Source organism: Mobula hypostoma, chromosome 12 (assembly GCF_963921235.1).
Source record: "Mobula hypostoma chromosome 12, sMobHyp1.1, whole genome shotgun sequence".
Lineage (NCBI taxonomy): Eukaryota > Metazoa > Chordata > Chondrichthyes > Myliobatiformes > Myliobatidae > Mobula > Mobula hypostoma.
This window is the reverse complement of record NC_086108.1, coordinates 4,822,522-4,837,961: the sequence shown is the minus strand read 5'-3', so window position 1 is coordinate 4,837,961 and position 15,440 is coordinate 4,822,522. Positions and strand designations below refer to the sequence as shown.

The 15,440-nt window shown below is 43.6% G+C and overlaps 1 protein-coding gene across 16 annotated transcripts in view; it reads left to right on the top strand.

Annotated features, from left to right (window-relative positions):
* The window catches only part of sipa1l3 (signal-induced proliferation-associated 1 like 3), a 415,438-nt gene that overhangs the window by 204,744 nt on the left and 195,254 nt on the right, over positions 1 to 15,440 (top strand). The window lies entirely within an intron of this gene.

Sequence of the window (15,440 nt, the reverse complement as noted above, 5' to 3'; positions counted from 1 at the left end):
CCCAATCTTCTGAATTCCAGTGAGTACAGGCCCAGAGCCATCAAACACTCCTCATATGACAAGCCTTCGATCCTGGAATCATTTTCGTGAACCCCTCCTAACCCTCTCCAAAGTCAAGTATATGAAGATCAAGTATATGGTAACATTGGTAATAAATTTTGACTTTGACTGTAATTTAATCCAGAGGTACAAACAGTCTTGAGATTCATTTTAATTGCCATTAAAAAATCTGCGTATTATTACCACCCATTGGAGCTAGCAGCCCCAGGTTCGTGATGTGAGCTGATGTTCCCACAGTGCCGTAATCATTTATTTCTCCATTATTTTCTCTGTAATATCCTATGAAATTTTGCACTCTGCGTTCCGTGTTCTCAACTATTGGATCCATCTGTGTGGATTACAAGCATCAAGTTCAAGAGCTGAGTTGAGTGCACGGTTTATGGTCAGTTTTCAGTGTTTTTTTTCCTGCCAGTTGCATTCTACTCTTTGATAGGGGGCTGGAGTCCTCTCCGCTTTGAAGACACATTTAACAGGAGTTTTATTTACACAATGAGGTAAAGAGAAATAAGACTACCATCTTAACCGACTTCCCACACACCAGAGGGATTGAGCCAGGCCTGGATCATATTCTGAATAGAGATTAAAGTTCAAAGTAAATTTTATTATCAGAGTTCATGTATGTCACCACGTACAACCCTGAGATTCTTTTTCCTGTGGGCATACTCTGTAAATCTATAGCATAGTAACTATAACGGGATCAATGAAAGATCAACCAGAGTGCAGAAGTCAACAAACTGTGTAAATGCTAATATAAATAAATAGCAATAAGTAATGAGAATATGAAATAATGAGATAAAGAATCTTTAAAGTGAGATCATTGGTTGTGGGATCATCTCACTAGATGGGCAGGTGAGTGCAGTTATCCCCTTTTGTTCAAGAGCCCAGTGGTTGATGGGTAGTAACTGTTCCTGAGCCTGGTGGTGTGAGTCCTGAGGCTCTTGTACCTTCTACCTGATGGTAGCAGCGAGAAGAGAGCATATCCTGGGTGGTGGGGATCTCTGGTGATGGAAGCCGCTGTCCCGCATTAGTGTTTAATGTTGGTGTGTCCAGTGGTTGAGAGGACTTTACCCAGGAAATGCTGAGCCACATCCAGTGTCTTTTGTAAGATTTTTCAGTCAAAGGCATTGGTGTTCCCATACCAGGCCGTGATGTAGCCAGTCAATACACTCTCCACTACACATCCAAGAAGTTTGTCAAAGTTTATGATGTCATGAAAATCTCTGCAGACTCCTCAGGAAGTAGAGGCATGGCCATGCTTTTGTTGCAATTGCATTGACCTGCTGTGTCCAGATCAAGTCCTCTGAAATAGTAACACCCAAGAACTTAAACTTACTGACCCTCTCCACCTCTGATCCTCGGATGAGGACTGGCTCATGGACTTCTGGTTTCCTCCTCCTGAAGTCTATAATCAGTTCCTTGGTTTTGCTGTTAATATGTATCTCCCCCATAACTTTATATGTTTGTCACTATGGCAGTTCACTTGTTGCCAGTAATAAACAGCATTCATCTTTCATTTTCTGTGATAAGTCACCATTATTTTCCATTGACATTGCGTTTGTCTGTAAAGGACATGTCCTCATCTCATTGCTACAGGAGCCTGAAGACACACACTCCGCATTTCAGAAACAGCTTCTTCCCCTGCACCATCAGATTTCTGAAGACAATGAACCCATGTACACTACCTCACTTTTTTTTAATTGTCTTTTCGAACTACTTTTTAATTTAATTAAATTATATATATACACACAGACGTGCGCGCGTATATACACAGTTTAGGTGGCGGGGTGTAGATATGTCTCTAACAAAAGAGGTGTAAGGCACTCCTTCCCATCTTGTAAAGACACTGCCCAGAAGAAGGCAATGCAAACCACTTTTGTGGAAAAATTTGCCAAGAACATTCATGGTCATCGAAAGACCATGATTGCCCATGTCATACAACACGGCACATAATGAATGAATATCTACAGAGGATTCATTTTAGTTGGTCCATCAGTTAATCGGAGTAGTCACTTATTTGGGACAATTCTTAAAGAACAAAACCTAATTGATAAAATAGCTGGGATTTCCTTTGTTTTTGTTTGATATTATATCATTTAATTGGGACAGGAGACTGTTGGCAAACAATTTCTAACTAGCTTCACTTCTGTGAACTTGTGTGTCCATTAGACACTACATTCTTAGAACAAACAGTTTTTAAATATATATGTGCATGTATATGTAAAAATTTATGCACATTCAGTTAATCGGGACTGATACATTTTGGCCCAATTGAGCAGCTGCCCCAATTAGCTAATGTTTCATGGAAATAGTTAAAAACCTATGTAATTCTCTCGCCGGCACTTGTACACCAACTCTGCTAACAGCCACGTGACTGAGTGGTGAGAGGACCACTTTTCATAAACAATATACGTCTAGGGTCAGTACGATTTGGGATTGAACCAAGCAGGAAAGTTAGGATGTTCCAATTAAGGAACATAGTTTGTAGAAAATGCTGTGTAAACACTACCCATACACACTTATCAGACCGTACACCAGCATAAAATTATAAAGAAAGTATATTTATTAGATTTTCAACTTTAACAAACAGTTACAGAAAAAGAAAAGGGCCCATTACAGTTAAATCAGTCCAATATGCACTTAGACGTTGGAGCTCATTCTGAAGTAGCCGGGTTGTATCGCTGTATTTAAGAACTGGACCCATAGCCTGCGTGAAGGCACCTGCCACATTCCAAACTTCTCTCAAAGTCAATCTCGAATGAACCAGTTCTCTCAGGAATATTGACCCTTCATCCTTGGAGCCATTCATCTTCACAAAGCACTTCTTGTAACGGGCTCTTTCCTTCCAATGACATTCTGCAGCATCTTCTCTTGTGCCCCACTCCAGCAAAAAAACCCAAGCCACACGACTGTCCTTCAGAAAATTCTTCCCCACAGTTCCCTAGAACCTTTTATCACATCCCACAATCCTGATTGTCTGATACACATTCCTAAGTTGGACAACGTGGCTCCTTATCTTTAGCTGAAACCAAAACACACTTTCCAGTGGAACATGCTGCTTTTACAGAAAACTGCTAAAATAAAATACCTCACAGCAGAGCAGTAGAAATCTTAACATTACATGTATAAAAAAGACAAACTACAGTTTAACTGAATAACAAATTATGTATTTAAATGAAATACGGAAGAAATTAGAACACTACCTATACTACCACATTACTATAAAACAGTAGTTTCTAATAGTTATTGATGGAGCAATTCATCCAGTGACGCTGCTGTGTTCTTTTGATTGACTGTAAATGAACAAAGTCAGCGCAAGCACTTAGTGCAGATGATGAGCCACCTTCATACAATGCTTTCGACAATTGCATCCTCAGAATCTTTGTTTTCATTGTAACATTCAAGACCTTCAAATCCTTCATAGTTTCTAACTTGATGAAATCATTTCATTTTCGTTCTCAACCATCTCTAGAATCTTCAAGCCCGAATGCATGAAACCACAGTGAGCAAAATCATTCTAAATTGTCTTATTTCTTATTTCCTGACAACTATCAGTGACAAAAATCACTGCTTTTTGAAGACAAGCAAACACAACTGACACTATTTAAAAACTGTTCAATCTAAGCACACTGTAGTGTTTAACAGCCACACAAGTGCATGCAGCGTGATGCTGGTTATGAATTGTTCAGCAACAGCCTCCTGTCACAATTATGAAGCATAGTATCCTAAATAAACAAAAGGAATCCCAGCTATTTTCTTGATGAGTATTTGCTCTTTAATCTAGTCAGTGCCGAACCATTTAAACTGCCTACTCCCATTGACCCACACCTAGACCAAAGCCCTCCATACCCCTACCATCCATGTACCCCTCCATCCAGCAGAGAGTCTGGCCCTGTAGCTCAGAAGGGTAGGGCAAGGAAGAGGAGGGCAGTTGTGATAGGGGACTCGATAGTAAGGGGGTCAGATAGGCGATTCTGTGGACGCAGTCCAGAGACCCGGATGGTAGTTTGCCTCCCTGGTGCCAGGGTCTGGGATATTTCTGATCGTGTTCTGATCGTATCCTGAAGTGGGAGGGTGAAGAGCCAGAGGTCCTGCTACATATAGGTACCAATGACATAGGTAGGAAAAGGGATGAGGTCCTGAAAGGAGAATATAGGGAGCTAGGAAGGGAGTTGAGAAAAAGGACTGCAAAGGTAGTAATCTCAGGATTACTGCCTGTGCCACGCGACAGTGAGAGTAGGAATGCGATGAGGTGGAGGATAAATGCGTGGCTGAGGGATTGGAGCAGGAGGCAGGGATTCAAGTTTTTGGATCATTGGGACCTCTTTTGGCGCAGGCGTGACCTGTACAAAAAGGACGGGTTACACTTGAATCCAAGGGGGACCAATATCCTGGCAGGGAGATTAGCGAGGGCTACTGAGGTGACTTTAAACTAGAATGGTTGGGGGGTGGGAATCAAATTAAAGAGGCTAGGCGTGAGGAGGTTAGTTCACAACAGGGGGATGGGAACCAGTGCAGAGAGACAGAGGGGTGTAAAGTGAGGGTAGAAGCAAAAAGTACTAAGGAGAAAAGTAAAAGTGGCAGGCCGACAAATCCAGGGCAAGCATTAATAAGGGCCACTTTTCAACATAATTGGGCTAAGAGAGTTGTAAAAGAGTGCCTGAAGGCTTTGTCAATGCAAGGAGCATTCATAATAAGGTGGATGAATTGAAAGTGCAGATTGTTATTAATGATTATGATATAGTTGGGATCACAGAGACATGGCTCCAGGGTGACCAGGGATGGGAGCTCGACGTTCAGGGATATTCAATATTCAGGAGGGATAGACATGAAAGAAAAGGAGGTGGGGTGGCGTTGCTGATTAAAGAGGAGATAAACGCATTAGAAAGGAGGGACATAAGCCGGGAAGATGTGGAATCGATATGGGTAGAGCTGCGTAACACTAAGGGGCAGAAAACGCTGGTAGGAGTTGTGTACAGGCCACCTAACAGTAGTAGTGAGGTCGGAGATGGTATTAAACAGGAAATTAGAAATGTGTGCAATAAAGGAACAGCAGTTATAATGGGTAACTTCAATCTACATGTAGATTGGGTGAACCAAATTGGTAAAGGTGCTGAGGAAGAGGATTTCTTGGAATGTATGTGGGATGGTTTTTTGAACCAACATGTCGAGGAACCAACTAGAGAGCAGGCTATTCTGGACTGGGTTTTGAGCAATGAGGAAGGGATAATAAGCAATCTTGTTGTGAGAGGCCCCTTGGGTAAGAGTGACCATAATATGGTGGAATTCTTCATTAAGATGGTGAGTGACATAGTTAATTCAGAAACAAAGGTTCTGAACTTAAAGAAGGATAACTTTGAAGGTATGAGACGTGAATTAGCTAAGATAGACTGGCAAATGACACTTAAAGGATTGACGGTGGATATGCAATGGCAAGCATTTAAAGGTTGCATGGATGAACTACAACAATTGTTCATCCCAGTTTGGCAAAAGAATAAATCAAGGAAGGTAGTGCACCCGTGGCTGACAAGAGAAATTAGGGATAGTATCAATTCCAAAGAAGAAGCATACAAATTAGCCAGAAAAAGTGGCTCACCTGAGGACTGGGAGAAATTCAGAGTTCAGCAGAGGAGGACAAAGGGCTTAATTAGGAAGGGGAAAAAAGATTATGAGAGGAAACTGGCAGGGAACATAAAAACTGACTGTAAAAGCTTTTATAGATATGTAAAAAGGAAAAGACTGGTAAAGACAAATGTGGGTCCCCTACAGACAGAAACAGGTGAATTGATTATGGGGAGCAAGGACATGGCAGACCAATTGAATAATTACTTTGGTTCTGTCTTCACTAAGGAGGACATAAATAATCTTCCAGAAATAGTAGGGGACGGAGGGTCCAGTGGGATGGAGGAACTTAGTGAAATACATGTTAGTAGGGAAGTGGTGTTAGGTAAATTGAAGGGATTGAAGGCAGATAAATCCCCAGGGCCAGATGGTCTGCATCCCAGAGTGCTTAAGGAAGTAGCCCAAGAAATAGTGGATGCATTAGTGATAATTTTTCAAAACTCGTTAGATTCTGGACTAGTTCCTGAGGATTGGAGGGTGGCTAATGTAACCCCACTTTTTAAAAAAGGAGGGAGAGAGAAATCGGGGAATTATAGACCGGTTAGCCTAACGTCGGTGGTGGGGAAACTGCTGGAGTCAGTTATCAAAGATGTGATAACAGCACATTTGGAAAGCGGTGAAATGATCGGACAAAGTCAGCATGGATTTGTGAAAGGAAAATCATGTCTGACGAATCTCATAGAATTTTTTGAGGATGTAACTAGTAGAGTGGATAGGGGAGAACCAGTGGATGTGGTATATTTGGATTTTCAAAAGGCTTTTGACAAGGTCCCACACAGGAGATTAGTGTGCAAACTTAAAGCACACGGTATTGGGGGTAAGGTATTGATGTGGATAGAGAATTGGTTAGCAGACAGGAAGCAAAGAGTGGGAATAAACGGGACCTTTTCAGAATGGCAGGCGGTGACTAGTGGGGTACCGCAAGGCTCAGTGCTGGGACCCCAGTTGTTTACAATATATATTAATGACTTGGATGAGGGAATTAAATGCAGCATCTCCAAGTTTGCGGATGACACGAAGCTGGGTGGCAGTGTTAGCTGTGAGGAGGATGCAGAGTGACTTGGATAGGTTGGGTGAGTGGGCAAATTCATGGCAGATGCAATTTAATGTGGATAAATGTGAAGTTATCCACTTTGGTGGCAAAACTAGGAAAACAGATTATTATCTGAATGGTGGCCGATTAGGAAAAGGGGAGGTGCAACGAGACCTGGGTGTCATTATACACCAGTCATTGAAAGTGGGCATGCAGGTACAGCAGGCGGTGAAGAGGGTGAATGGTATGCTGGCATTTATAGCGAGAGGATTCGAGTACAGGAGCAGGGAGGTACTACTGCAGTTGTACAAGGCCTTGGTGAGACCACACCTGGAGTATTGTGTGCAGTTTTGGTCCCCTAATCTGAGGAAAGACATCCTTGCCATAGAGGGAGTACAAAGAAGGTTCACCAGATTGATTCCTGGGATGGCAGGACTTTCATATGAAGAAAGACTGGATGAACTGGGCTTGTACTCGTTGGAATTTAGAAGATTGAGGGGGGATCTGATTGAAACGTATAAAATCCTAAAGGGATTGGACAGGCTAGATGCAGGAAGATTGTTCCCGATGTTGGGGAAGTCCAGAATGAGGGGTCACCGTTTGAGGATAAAGGGGAAGCCTTTTAGGACCGAGATTAGGAAAAACTTCACACAGAGAGTGGTGAATCTGTGGAATTCTCTGCCACAGGAAACAGTTGAGGCCAGTTCATTGGCTATATTTAAGAGGGAGTTAGATATGGCCCTTGTGGCTTCGGGGATCAGGGAGTATGGAGGGAAGGCTGGTGCAGGGTTCTGAGTTGGATGATCAGCCATGATCATAATAAATGGCGATGCAGGCTCGAAGGGCCGAATGGCCTACTCCTGTACCTATTTTCTATGTTTCTATGTTTCTACCTTCTGAACTTCTCATAAATGTTGAAATTGAGCTCACATGCACCACTTGCACTGGCAGCTCATTCCACACTCTCACGACCCTCTGAGGAAGGAGGTTTCCACTCATAAACATTTTCCCCTTCAACTTTTTACCTTTCACTCTTAACCTATGACCTCTAGTTAGAATCCCACCCAACCTCAGTGGGGAAAAAGCCTGCTTGCATTTACCCTATGTATACCCCTCATCATTTTGTTTACCTCAATCAAGTCTCGCCTCATTCTCCTACGTGCCAAGGAATAAAGTCCAAACCTATTCCATCTTTCCTTATAACTCAGGTCCTCCAGTCCCGGTAATGTCCTTGTAAATTTTCTCTGTACTTTTTCAACCTTATAGAAAGAAAGAAACCATAGAAAAACTACAGCACAGAAACAGGCCTTTTGGCCTTTCTTGGCTGTGCCGAACCATTTTCTGCCTAGTCCCACTGACCTGCACACGGACCGTATCCCTCCATACACCTCCCATCCATGTATCTGTCCAATTTATTCTTAAATGTTAAAAAAGAACCCGCATTTACCACCTCGTCTGGCAGCTCATTCCACACTCCCAGCACTCTCTGTGTGAAGAAGCTCCCCCCCAATGTTCCCTTTAAACTTTTCCCCCTTCACCCTTAACCCATGTCCTCTGGTTTTTTTCTCCCCTTGCCTCAGTGGAAAAAGCCTGCTTGCATTCACTTATTTACATCTTTCCTGTAGGTAGGTGATGAAAACTGCACACAGTACTCCATATTAGGCCTGGCCAATGTCTTATACAACTTCAATATTAGATCCCATGTCCTGTACTCAGTACATTGATTTATGAAGGTTAGTGTGCCAAAAGCTTTCTTTATGACCCTATCTACTTGTGACATTACTTTCAATGCATTATGGACATGTATTTCCAGATCCCTCTGTTCTACCACATTGCTCTGTGTCCTTCCATTCACTGTGTAAGGTGCTACCAAAGTGCAACACTTCGCACTTCTCTCCATTAAGTTCCATCTTCCATCTTATTGTTCCTGAATTAGGTATTTTAGAAATAAAGCAATAACTTGCATTCTGTTTTTTCAAGGCTGAAGAGATCTTTTGTTGCAAGTTTGGACTCGGTGTACCTCTGTGATCTCATGTTCAAGTAATATATAAGACGTTGGTGGGGCCAAGTTTATAGTATTATGTCCAGTTCTAGTCACCTACAATGCAGGAAAGAGCAGTACAATTGAAAAAAATATGGACAAAATTTACAAGGATGTTGCCAGGACTAGAGGACCTTTGTTATAGAGAAAGGTTGAATAGGTTAGGGCTTTCAAGATTCACGATTGTTTATTGTCATTGTTCAGTACACATGTGTAAAGGTGAACAAAGTGATTGTTACTCCGGATCTGATGCAGCATAAAAAACGCAATAAACAGAAAGAACAATTTAAAACACAGTACATTTAAATACATAAGATTATATGTACATAAAGTGACGTTGGACATGAGTACCTGTACATCAGGTGATTCTGACAAGAAATAATAAAGTAGTGGTGGTTGGGGGTGTGTAGTGTTGGGTTAATGAGTGGAGGTGTTGATCAGTCTGATGGATTGGGGAAAGTAACTGTTTTTGAGTCTGGTGGTCCTGGTGTGGATGCTATGTAGCATCCTCCCTGATGGGAGTGGGACAAACAGTCCGTGAGCAGGGTGGGGGGTATCCTTCATGACACTGCTGGCCCATTTCCAGCACCTTACTATATATATGCCTTTGACGGCGGGTGGGCTGGTGCCAACGATGCATCTGACAGTTTTAACTACCACACTTCCATATCCTCTCTGTAGACCTGCTCAACTTTGTTGGTGATGAGATCAGCCATGTCATAGGGTCATGTAGTTGTGTATGAGCAGATTGCAAGCAGGATTCAAGATTGTTTAATGTAATTTCTAGGACACAAGTGTATCTTACTGCCCATCACACTGCTGGGCGGCAATGAAGGTCCTTCCCCTCTGCTAGTGTTCAGGGCTTCCTTCATTGTGTCAGGAGCATTCTCTCAGTTTTCACTACTGTCAGTCACGCAAGTCCCAGGTGGAGACTCAGGAATACCGTCACACTCAGCTGCAGAAGGAATCTCCATTGCTGCTTCCTAAACAATTTTGTTTGACCAGTCAGGGTTGTTATCCCTGAACTGAACCCCTGAACCTGGAGGACCGATGGACCACTCTTAGTCTAGTCTCTACCAAAAGCCAAAGCATAAAGCTTTGACTCCAGCCAACATGGCTTTGCGGGTCATTGAGGCACACAGCCTCCAAACCCAAGGACAAGGTTGTAATCCTCTTGGAGGGCACTAGTGTAAGTGAGAATGAAATACTTGTTACTCTAGATCTGAAGCAGCACAAAAAAAAGCAAGATAAAGAACACAATAAATATAAATACATAAGATAACTTGTATGCATATATTGATTATATGTCCATAAAGTGATGCTAGGCACATAATGTGACTCTGACAGGAAATGATAAAGTAGTGATGGTTGGGAGTGTGGAGGTGGTGGGTTAGTGGATGGATGTGTTGATCAGCCTTACTGCTTGGGAAAGAAACTGTTTTTCATTCTGGTGCGCCGATGTGGTTGCTACACAGCCTCCTCCCAGCAAACGCCAACAAAATTCCACTCTGTCTTTTCCGCCATTGGTAGGTGGGAGTATTTTGGAAATAACTAATAAATAGTCCTGACGAAGGGTCTCGGCCTGAAACGTCGACTGCGCCTCTTCCTATAGATGCTGCTTGGCAACTTTGATGTATGTAACTAATAAATATGTCATCTAGATGACTTGTGCTGCAGCACAGAAGACAAAAGGCTGCAGATTTATTCTTGGTAAATAGCTGTACATTGGCACGACTTGCTGTCTGCACCTTGGAACCTGAACCAACCAAGTCCACTGACTCACATTGTCCAAAGTTAGAAGCAGGTCTGCACTGGCCTGCTCCTAAGAGATTACTATAAACAGCACCACCTCCGATCGCCAGACATCTTTCAGCAGCAATCTTGTTTAGCAGTTGTGGGAAAGCAGGATTACTGAATCGATTCTTAAACAATAAGGCAAATATGTGGCTGGGTGGTTCACATCCTTGTCAAGATGAAACTTGCACTTATGAGCTCAAAGCGTATTGTGGAGGTTCATTTTGGTATTCTCAGCTGGGACAACTTGTGAAAGAACCTACCTTATTTTTTGATATTTGTGTAAATTAGGGATGGATGAGAATGAGAGAGAAAGAAAGAAAAACAGAAAGAAACATCCATAAATCCCTCTAGGTTGCCGTGCAAGTTGACAGGGTTTTTAAGAAGGCGTACGGGTTGTCAGAATCAGATTTCATATTACCGGCAAATGTCATGAAACTTGTTATTTTTGCAGCAGCAGTATAATGCAATACATGATAAATACAGAAAAAACAGTGATTTAAAGTAAATATATACGTAAAATAGTTAAATAAGTAATGCAAAAACAGAAATTAAAAAAAGTAGTGAGGTAGTGTTCATGGGTCCAATGTCCATTCAGAAATTAGACGACAAAGAGGAAGAAGCTGTTCCTGAATCGTTGAGTGTGTGCCTTCAGGCTCCTGTACTTTCTTCCTGATGGTAGCAATGAGAACATGGCATGACCTGGGTGATGAGGGTCCTTAATGATGGATGCCCCTTTTTTGAGGCATCGCTCCTTGAAGATGTCTTGGATACTATGGAGGCTAGCGTCCATGATGGAGCTGACTAATTTTACAACTGTCTGCAGCTTACTTTAATCCAGCCCAGTTGCACCCCCCATCCCCAATACCAGACAATGATGCAGCTAGTCAGAATGCTCTCCACGGTACATATGTAGAAATTTTTGAATGTTTTAGATGACAAACCAAGCTACAATGATATGTTGGGACAACACCTTATATTTCATTTGGGTAGCCTCCAACCTGATAGCATGAACATCAATTTCTCAAACTTCCAGCAATGCCTCCACCACCCCCTTCAGCATTTCCCATCCCCTTATCCCTCTTTCACGTTATCTCCTTGCTTGCCCATCACCTCCCTCTGGTGCTCCCCCCCCCACCCTTTCTTCCTTCCTCCATGGCCTTCTGTCTCCTTCACCTAGCTCCTTGCTTCATCCTCCGCCGCTCCCCCCCCCAGGTTCACCCTTCGCCTGGCATTTCTCTCTCCCACCTTTCAAATCTACTCCTCAGCTTTTTTTCTCCAGTCTTGCTGAAGTGTTTCAGCCCAAAACATCAACTGTACTTTTTTCCAAAGATGCTGCTTGGCCTGCTGAGTTCCTCCAGCATTTTGTGTGTATTGTCAGGATATGTTGGGTCCAGGATAGGTTATTCGTAATACAGGAGATTGAGCCCAAGAGGTAACGTTGCAACTCTATAAGCCCGGGATAGACCACACTTGGAGTGTTGTGTTCACTTCTCATTGCCTCATTATAGAAAGGATATGAAAGCTTTAGAGAGGGTACAGAGGACACTTAACCACGATGATACCTGGATTAGAGAGCGTGTCTTATGAGGATAGGTTGAGCGAATTAGGGCTTTTCTCTTTGGAGTGAAGGAGGATGAGAGGCAACTTGACAGAGGTGTACAAGATGATGTGAGGCGTAGATGGAGTGAACAGCCAGAGACAATCTCCCAGGGCGGAGTAGCTAATATGAGGGGACATCATTTTAAGTTGATTGGAGGAAGCTATAAGGGGGAATGTCAGACAGGAGGTTTCTTACACCGAGAGTATGGGTGTGTGGAACGAGCAGCCAGGAGTGGTGGTAGAGGCAGATACATTACAGGCATTTAAGAAAGGTACATGAATGTTAGAAAAATGGAGGGCAACGTGGGAGGGAAGTGCTAGATTGAGTTTAGAGTAGGTTAAAAGTTCAGTACAGCATCGTAGGACAAAGGACCTGTAATATACCGTACTGTTCAACATCCTATGTACATATGTAATGTACATATACATATGCAGGTTCATGGGTTTGGTGAGTGAGGCAGAAAACATTGACTACGAATAAGCATATTAATCATTTATTTACCAACAGTAAAAGATTTGATCAAACATCCAAGTCTCCCCAAAGTTACACAGACTACAAAACTAAATATTCAACAATCAGACACTTAGCTAAGAGTGCGCACAGGCCCTCTGTGTCTGAGCGTACCTTCCCAGTACTCGGCACAGGTGTGGTCCATCCCCTGTCCCTCCAGCTTGGGAATCACCCAGGCGGTCTTCAGTTTCATCTGGGGATCCAAGATAGAGTGGGTCAGATGGGTCACCATGCACAAGTCCCTGGACAATGAGGGCAGACGGTAGATTTGAAATGTCGTTCCAGTGTCGCCCTCACGCTGATTACCACCTTAGTGAGTGGCTGCATCAGGCTGTGTGTTTGGCACCAAGTACCATGGCATGCTGAGGTTCTGCCTGTCCCCCAGGTTGCAAAAGATCGCTTTGGCCCTGTTACCACACAACGTCATAGTCAGCTGAATGTTGACACACTACCTGTCGTTCGTGGGAAAGTTCTCGCCTACTAACAGCCTTGCTCACGAGCCCATGAGGCGGTAATCAACAGGGAATGTCCTGCAGTCACTGCAGGAAAAGGACACAATGGACTTAGTAGGGTGGTCCCCTGAGCAGACTGTCCAGACCATCTGGCAGATGCCTCATCGCTAGGCCTCACCAACAGGCACCAGGACCTGGCCTGGCTGGGGGTGAGAGGGGCCCTCCCAGTCAGATCCTTCCTGCATGCCCAGAGCATCGTCCCCACAACTTGCTACGTGCGGGATGACTGCAGTGGGGACGAAACAGTAACTCACCTTTTCACACACTGTGGTTTTGCAAAGGAGATGTGGAGGAAGATGAAAGGGCTTGTGTTGCATTTCATCCCCGGCAGCTGCGTGGCAGAGAGCTCTCTGATCTACGGGCTGTTCCCGGACAACCACATGGAGACAGACATCAGGAGCTGCTGGCAGAATAGCAACTTGGTGAATGACGTCCCTCGGTTGGCCCAAAACTTGTTGGTCTACCAGCACATCGAGATGTCCGTGGAGGAATGCTGCCGACTGATATATTCCAGGCTGCAGGATTATCTGTTGAGGGATGCACTGAAGTTTGGTGCAGCCACTGCGAGGGGCCGGGTGGAGCGAGGAAACACCTCAGTGATTGTAGCATTTCATATAAAAACCAAGAGTGGCACACGAGTGGCAGCAGTGTAGGAAAAGCATTGAATGTGTCTGTGAAGAATGGAAAGCCATGAAATGGTTTATTCTTATAAATAGTTTTTTGTAAATAAAGTTTACTTTGTTAAAGAAAAATGCACCGCTAGTCACAGAGTTTCAGCCAGAATAAGTCCTATTGACCACTACCCCCTTTTATGGGAAAGCTAGTTCTGAATCCAAACGGCCTATTCTTTGCACATTCTGTATGTGACTGCAGTGTTTCCTAGTGATGGTCTCATATCCACCCATATTTCAAATTCGTGTTGGCCAGTCCATTAATTAGCTTTTGTAAATTGCCCCTTGGTGTGAGTGGGTGTTAGGAGAATCAGGACGGGTATGTTGGAGAGATTAGGTCAGCAGGAAGTAACTCAGGTGATGGGATTGCTCAATCCATAGACCAAGCACCAAAATCTATCAATATCCCAAATTCAAGATTCAAGATTGCTTATTGCCATTCTTCAGTTCACGAGTGTAAAAGAGAACAAAATGATTGTTACCGCGAATCTGATGGAGCATAAAAAGCATAAAGAACATAACGTCATGTGCTGTGTCATATGAAGGTGTCATTTTGTGCTACGTCGTATGACGTGTGTGGTCATAGTCTTCACTATGACCACAGTCATTCTTGGTAAATTTTTCTACAGAAGTGGTTTACCATTGCCTTCTTCCAGGCAGTGTCTTTACAAGACCGGTGACTCCCCCTCCCCCTCACCCCCCCCCCCCCAGTCATTATCAATATTATCAGTACTCTTCAGAGATTGTCTGCTTGGCGTCAGTGATCGCATAACCAGGACTTGTGATATGCACCAGCTGCTCATATGGCTTCACGCCATCCTGATCGGGGGGGGGGGGTGCTAAGCAGGTGATACACCTTGCCCGAGGGTGACCTGCAGACTAGCGGGGGAAGGGGTGCCTTATACCTCCTCTGTTAGAGACGTATCTCCGCCTCCCGTATAAGTATAAAAGCACTCCTATAAAAATACAATTTTCAAGTAACTGTTATATACAGAGACTGAACGTATAAAATGACGCTATGTGATATGTATGTAGTGGTGGTAATTACTTACTGCCTGTTATGCTGCTGGTGTTTAGGGCAGCAATGAAGGTCCTCAATCTCTGACAGTGTTCATGACTTCCTTCATCGTGTTAGTCATGCAAGTCCCGGGTGGTGACTCAGGAATATCATTGCAACAGATGTAGAAGGATTCTTCGTTACTGTATCCATAATGATTCTGTTTTTACCAGTCAGGGTTGTTAGTACCGAGCTGAACTCCCAAACCTGAAGGGCTGGTGGACCACTCTTAGTCTGACCTTTACCCTTTGATCTGTTTTGCATGGGTATCCCTAGCAAGGGCCAAAGCATAAAGTCCTGACTGTAGCCAGCAGAGCTCTCCGGGTCTCCAAACTCTGCAGCATAGTCGTGGTCCTCTTGGGAGATGTAGTGTTGGTGTGGTGGGTTAATGGGTGGAGATGTTATTCAGCCTGCCAGGTTGGGGGAAGTAACTATTTTTGAGATTAGTCTTCCTGGTTTGGGTGCCGTTTGGCCTTTTCCAGTATGTTTATGATTTGCCTCCCAATTCATGGTATGTGATATCACAGAAAGTGTTTCTCA